Source organism: Aquila chrysaetos, chromosome 2, assembly GCF_900496995.4.
Source record: "Aquila chrysaetos chrysaetos chromosome 2, bAquChr1.4, whole genome shotgun sequence".
Taxonomy (NCBI): Eukaryota; Metazoa; Chordata; class Aves; order Accipitriformes; family Accipitridae; genus Aquila; species Aquila chrysaetos.
The window spans coordinates 18,678,754-18,686,164 of NC_044005.1; positions in this window are offsets into that span (position 1 = coordinate 18,678,754).

Genomic DNA, 7,411 nt, shown 5'->3' on the forward strand with positions numbered 1-7,411 from the left:
GGCAGGAGGAGCTCCAGCCCCACAGAGAGAAGGGTCAAGGAAGGTCTTTGCCGTGGCTGTTAAAAACAGCCAAGGGTGATCTTGCCTTTCCTGACCTGGGGTTTAAGGATGGTGGTTTGTAAGTGGCTGCTTGACCTGACAGAAACTGTCTCGCTGCCTCTGCCCGGAAATGGCGGGTGACCTCTTTGGGGAGCCCCTGGCCTGCTCCAGGCCCGGGAAGCCTTTCTCCTTGTCTCTGTCCCCCATGTCAGGATGTCAGAGCATCATACAGGCCCACTGGAAAAAACTACTTTGGCCTTGATACTGCAAATAAATTGTAGGAATTTCAACCAGAAGAAACTATGTGGGGCATTTATGTTCTGTTCTCCACAACTTGGGGAAGATGTGAAGGGAATGACCTGATCTTCAAGGGCAACTGTAAGATACCAAGGAACGTGGGACCCCCCAGATAAAACACCCACCCATCCCACACACAACAAGTACAAATAACTAAATGTGTCCATTTAACCACCTGGATTCACAAAACTTTTATCAGCAGCTTTAATGTCCAGGCTTACCCTTACCCTGTTGCAACAATCCTTCCTATATGTTCGTCCTGTATGATAACACTAATATCACCTTGTTTCTGCTGGAAATACTTAAAAGGTGCTGTGCAAGCAAAGGTGACTCTTACTTGGGTAAATATACTGAGGTTGTCTTAACTTTTCTTTCAGATTAAGTTCACATAAAGTGTCATGGCTAGGCTTAGAAGAGACATTAGTTGAGGTTAACACAAGGGCTTCCCACATCCTTAGGGACTCCTTTATAAGAGAATATCCTGGGACTAGTAAAGGGATCATCTAAGCTCTAAAGCCCCGATTTCAAGTGGCCCATTTCCTTTTTCAAAGCCCCATGATTTAGAGGTTTGCATGACAAAAAAAGGGCACTTGCACACACTGAAACCAAGGGGCTTGGCATAAAGAACATGCTCAGCACTCTTTTTGGACAGATTTGCACTCTTGGGCAAGTTTTGCCTCCACCCAAAGAAGAAAAAAATGACTTTAAAAATTACTTTTGTTAAGTGAAAACTACTAACGTCTTACAAGGAATAAAATACAGCTCCAACAGTGAGTGATACTTACGAATATTTATTATCATTAATTACATAAAAAGAACATTCAGGAGGAAGGAAGGATTCTGGCTTTTCTGACAGACGAACAGAAGTCTTTTACTATGGCTTAGTGTGTATGGGGTTGACGTAAACAGCAAGTAACTTTTAGATAATCTCAGAACAGTTTTTATAGTAGGGTAAAAAGAAAAGAACACTTCTCCTGGGATGTTGTTTCATCTGTCTCGAAGTTACTGTACTCATTAGCTGAAAGGGGAAGTGGAGCCCCAGACATCTATTTCACGTATTAAGCACATGATGGTGAGCGAAGAAGAAGAAAAACGAAACTTTTTGTGGAAGGCTATCGCAACTTCACTTCTCTGACAGGTCAGCTAAGGCAAAGGTTGGAAGAGGTAACTTCAGGAATATGGCTTATGTCACATGCAAAAGGCTAAGAATGGAGCACAATTGCTCCAGTACTAAAAGCAAATGTATAATACAGCAAATTCCCTTGACAAAACAAAATTCACATTTACTTACTCTTAACAAGTAAGACTGACTTAGGAGATAGTATTTTTAGTAATTTTGAGTCACTCTTTCAAGTCAAAACCTTTTAGTTGACGTCAGATTTATACAAGAGAGCTCAAGATCCTTCTCACGTTCTTGTCCACATATGTTTTGCTATTTAGACTCTTTCTCAAATGAGATGCTTGAGTGAAGACACTTGGCGAGCATTGTTTAGAGGGACTCCTGTACTGTGGATGTCCCCATGCTCGTGACTGACTTCTTTCCCTCTCATCATCTGTGACTCAGTGTTCCAAACCTGCAGTACTTGAACTCTTTCAAGCTTTATGGCTGTTATGTCTCTTCTGTAAATGCTTATGCTTAGCAAGGATAGCTGTTAAAGTATATGTAGTATTACGTTAGGGGTTTTTTTTGTTGGTCATGTTCTTTCTCCCACCTCCCCCTTTATTTGTTTCCTCAAACAATCTTCCATAGCAACATATTGCAACTAATCACTATACTTTTTCCATGGAGAACTTCTACTCACGCCTGAGGTACCAGGAAGAATGTGAATGAAGACAACACTTACAGGTCCTGCCACTTCAGATCCTCCTCTCTTGAAGACCTTTTCTCCTCCTGAGTTTCTGATTATAATGCTGAATTCATAGTTGGTGGCTTACATCCACATTTCCCCAAAGCTCTAGATGTCATCTTGTCAGATCAAACCTTACAAGTATTTTCTGATTAAATTCACAGGTATGCTGAATGTTGTTATCAGGTAGCCTCCTCTGGTTTATAGAAGTTTCCTTACATCTTATCATGGTATCCTCTTCCTACAGGGAACCCACAAGGTTTGGGAAGATCATGGAGAGCTCCTGTGTAGGACAAAGGCTCCTGTCTACAGATATGAATTATCAATTATCATTGGGCCTCATTAGGACTCACACCCAAGGAGGAGACATCAGCCCTGCTGCCTATTCAGAACATAGTCACAGCACTCGTACTGGCATGAGTTAATAGAAAATCCATCCTGCCTCATGACAGATTAAGCAACACATTGGAAATAATAAACCAAATCAATTCACAGCCTTCAACTTCTATATCACGTGACTCAGCTGCACATAATCATAATTTCAATTAATGTGAATATATCACCTTCTCAGACACTAAGAAAAAAAGAGTTCAGGAAGTCCAAAATAAATGTAGGGTATCTTCTCTTTATGTAATATTTAAAACCCTGACAACAAATGCCACTGGTGTGGGATGGGAAGCTCATCTAGACCACTCAAGTTAATCATAACATCCTAGAGTTAAAAGCAGTTGTGGTATGTGGCAGGATTGTTTTTAAGTGTTATTGTACCATCTGTTAAGGTTTCAACAGGCAATGGCACAATTAATTTTCATGTGAACCAATAAGAAAGAGGAGGTTTTTTTAAGAGATTCTATTAATTACAAATTAATTCTAGTTTAATTCCACTTGTTTGGTCTTCAAAACACATTACAAATCCCCTCAGTGGAAAATTCACATGTGATTCTGAATATTTGAAGTATTACATCATTGAAGACCAAAGTGATATGAACAGATCTATTCCCAATGTTGGAAAGAAACAAGAAGGGTCAAAGCCAATGCCCTAGATTATCTCTGGTTTTTACAGAGAGGATACAAACAAAGCATATTTCAAGCCAGAAAATATCTAATTGCATCACTGCATCTAACAAGCTTTTCTCTGCATTAGAGTCTGAAAACCTTTTTAGGCTATATACCCACAGTACAGATATATAAGCAGCAAGTGGAATTCAGCACACATTTTAACATTCCACTCTACAGCCATCGCATGGTGCTTGTTTGACTGGATCATCTTACAGATGTAATCTAGTTTAGATGAATAAATGGTTGGAAAGAAGTGTCTTTTATTCAATATTACATACGCAGACTCTTAGGCCCACGACTGAACTGCCCACAGCCTGAGAATTACTGGTTCTTGCAGATGACACAGTTATTTACCTTGAAGTAAATTCCATGGCAACCCTCTTTCCCTGTTCATACAAAATCTTAAAAAATGGGATCCCATATTGATAAAGGGACTGGGTGAGAGTGGAGGTAACCCAGTCCCGTAAGTCCTGTATAGATTTTACATTGAATTGTTGGGTTACAGAGTCATTCCATAAAAGCAATCATGCTTTATGTGTAACCTGGAAAACACATTTATTCCCCCTGAGTGCTCTGATAAAAATGTAGTAACTCCACTCCAATTTTTACCCAAATTTAGTGTCTCCCAGTATGTACGTAATCTTTGCAATTGTCTGATTTTTGAGAAGACATAAAATTTACATCAACGCTGTTAAAGTTTGTTCCATTTACATTTTCACAATTCCTGAGAGTCTCAAAAAATAATGTTTCCATTTGCAAAATTAGAAAAAAAAAATTAAGCAGAAAGTTTCATGTTTTAGACCATGAACAATATAGAGAAATCTAGAGTAGTGATATCTCTTTCCTTGGTGCTTCTTTGAGGTCTGTGTTTTTATTCCAACAATTGATGTACTCAGGTTGCAAGGATTTGCAGGGTGGCAGGGAAGAAAGAGGAAGGAAAGAGAACTTGCTGCCTGTTTATCTGACCTATTTACAACATCCCTTATGTCTGCTGTATTGACAGCTGCTTCCAAGCATCCTGTGACTGCTAGGGTGAGTGGTGAGAATATTTAATTCTGTCACAAGGGGCATACAGCTTCATTAACTACCACTGAAAACGTTACAGGTGCCTTTTTGGTTTACAGGTGCCCTCCCCAGAGTCCAGGCCCTGATCTGATATGCTACACGGGCTGCTGCATAGTTTGAAGGGATCTGGCTGCACTTCTCTGTCTGCAAGCATGAAAATTCATATCTCGCTGTAGATGAAAAATTAGACTGTCTGTACAAAGCCTTTAGATCCCTGTTCATATTCAAAGTAGAAGTAATTTTTACCAATAATTTGCACACATTTATTTTTCCTAATATAGCTCTCATTGTAAGGAGATTTAACTAACAAAGCTAGAAAATATCTGCCACAATAACTACTATATCACAGAAAGATTAAATCACTTCCTCAGAAGTCATAGCAAGAAAACAATTGGGGCTTTAGTTTTGATTTTTTTTAATGAAAAAAGAGGCTGGTTTTGCAGTTGACAAAATTATTTCTTTTTAAAAATTACCATTTTCCACTTTGAGCAGATTTCCAGGTTTTTCATTGTTCATGAAGGGAAATCGTTAGGTAGCAGAGGCAAAACAGATACATAGTCACATGACTTGTACTTAGAAAGTTAATGATTCTCTTTTCTAAGTTTATTGAAATAGAGCTTTGGCTGTTATTTTCTATACTAAAATGTGCTGAAAAACATAAAAATTGCAAAATATAGCAACAAAAAATAAAGGTTGTCATGTCATCTTAATTCAGCCTTCTTTTGTGTACGTGTCATGATATATTATTACAAAACTACATATCTGGACTAAAGTCTTTGCTTCATGCAGTATATTGAAAATGTACCAAATATCAAGGATTGGAAAATAATGTGATGATCGCTGGATGATTTGTCATTTAAACTTTTATTTCATTTTCAACATTCAGTATGTGGCCTCATGCCACATGCATCACTTAAATGCATCACTGAATAAAACCCCATAAGTTTGTATGACTGTTGTCTATGACTTTGCATGACTGAGTATGGGCAGAGAAATTGGTTACTGCAGGAAAAGCTAAGCTGAAAAGTTACAGCTCTACGCTACCTGCCCATGTCCCCACATGTACTCCACCGTAAATGAAGGCACCTAACCTCTTCCTTTAGCTACCTTGCATGACCTCACCTACACTCCCAAGTAAGCCTACATTCACTCAAGCTGTCACATTAGCCCATGACATGGGGTTCACACACCCACAGCCTCTGAGGTAAGTGGTATTACTATCTTCACATTCCAGACAGGGAATTGAGGTACAGCAAGTAGTAACTAAAGAGGAAGTCCTTTTCCACACCTGAACAGAGCAAAGAAGGTTTGGACTGGTCAAAATGTACAAACGTTGGGGATGGATCATGCTCAGTGCTAATGAATTTTTCAGAGAATTTTAATCACCAGCCTTCAACATACTTCTGGGTTTTGAAGGTATGCAACCTGTCCAGATGTGACTGCCTTCTCACAAATACAGCAAAAAGTCATGGTCATGATTTGAACATAATAATTCCTCTCGGTTATATTAGTGCAGCTGTGCCAGTCAAAGCACAAATCCCTCTCTGAAAGTGGCCAACTGCAAGTGATGAGGGAGGGTATAAGAACAGCACAGGAGATAGTCCTCAGCTACATTCTCCCTGGGATTTTGACTCAGGGACTTCCAGAGCCAGAGGTGGTGTCTTTGCATTTAAAAGGCCTTCAAAGATTTTTTTCTTTTAATTTCTTTAATAATTAATAGAATTTTTCAAAGCACACAAGTACAAGAGCGTCTCAGCTAGAGAATTTGTAAACAGAGGTACCATTCTGTTTCCTTTTGCCCAAACATACACCTTTTTTTTTGTTTTGCTCAATATGGCTGAATGATTTATAAACTAAAAATTATTAGAAAGGAAATATTCCATAGACATCTATCATGGAAAACATTAGGGTAAACTGACGGGAGTTTGGGGGATACTTTTTAAAAGAGCTCCATTTTAATATGAAATGATGGAAATTCTTAACTCTAGCTAGTAGCTGTAACTGTGGGTGGGTACATGAGTATACACAAGGTGCAGGGGTGCAATGCAATGGACCCAGGCTAGAACATGTAGCTGACTCATGGCTGGGATATTTGAAGTTAGACTACTGCTCGTTTACACCCTGGAAGAGTTGCTCTGTCTCCACTGTTGCATCCCCACTTTTGCATCAAAATGAAACACAAAAAGTTAGTCTGTGCTTGTATTCCTTCTCCCACAGTACAACTCAACTGTATTACACATGCGCACGTGCACACACATTCTTTCAATCTTTCTGTTGTTACTGCTTTTTCTTTCATTACTCCTATTTCTTTCTTTTCCTCTAATAAATCACAATGAAACTTTTCCTGCAGTGTCCTCACTATCTTATTTCCTTTCTCCATATGCTAATGACAGAGCTAGCATATTATTCTAATGAGAAACAAAGCCAGCCCTCCTAGACACGGTAAGAATTATCAAAGTTAGGAGACCAGAAGTGCCTAGTGACATTTAAAAAATAGCAATTTTGAGAATACAAAGTCTGGAGAGTACAATGCCATTTGAGGATTTGGGGGTTTATTTGCATTCAGCCATATGCCTTTCTTCATGCATTTTCATGCATTATTTGTTGAAAAGAACTCAAGATACTCAGAATAATTCTCTAAAAGGTACCTCTACCAAGAGTATGCGATTTGTTGTAAAGAATGAAAGACCAATAGAATTTCTTTTCTTTCTTTTTTTGGTACTTATTGAAGCTTGATAAGGCAAAACATTTGCGTGAGAATATTTGCAAACAGGCATTTTTCAATAAAAAGATTTGAAGTAATCGAACCCCTTTGCTGTTCACCTCTATTATATCTGGCTCCTCTTACTAATTTGATCTTGAAGATGTTTCTCCTTCTTCTTTATCTCAGTAAAGATACACATTTTCCCTTTTTGGCAGTAGAACTATGGAAGACAAGTTTAAAGGGTCTTATCTATCCTGAGGGCACCTAAGTTTGCATGCAGCATGTCTCTAGGAGGACTTTTTTACTAAGAAGCCGTTATCTTCTGCATACATGCTCTCACTCCTGCGGGTGAAAACTCAGCAACTCCAGTGCAATATAACTGCCTGAGATCTTCCTAACC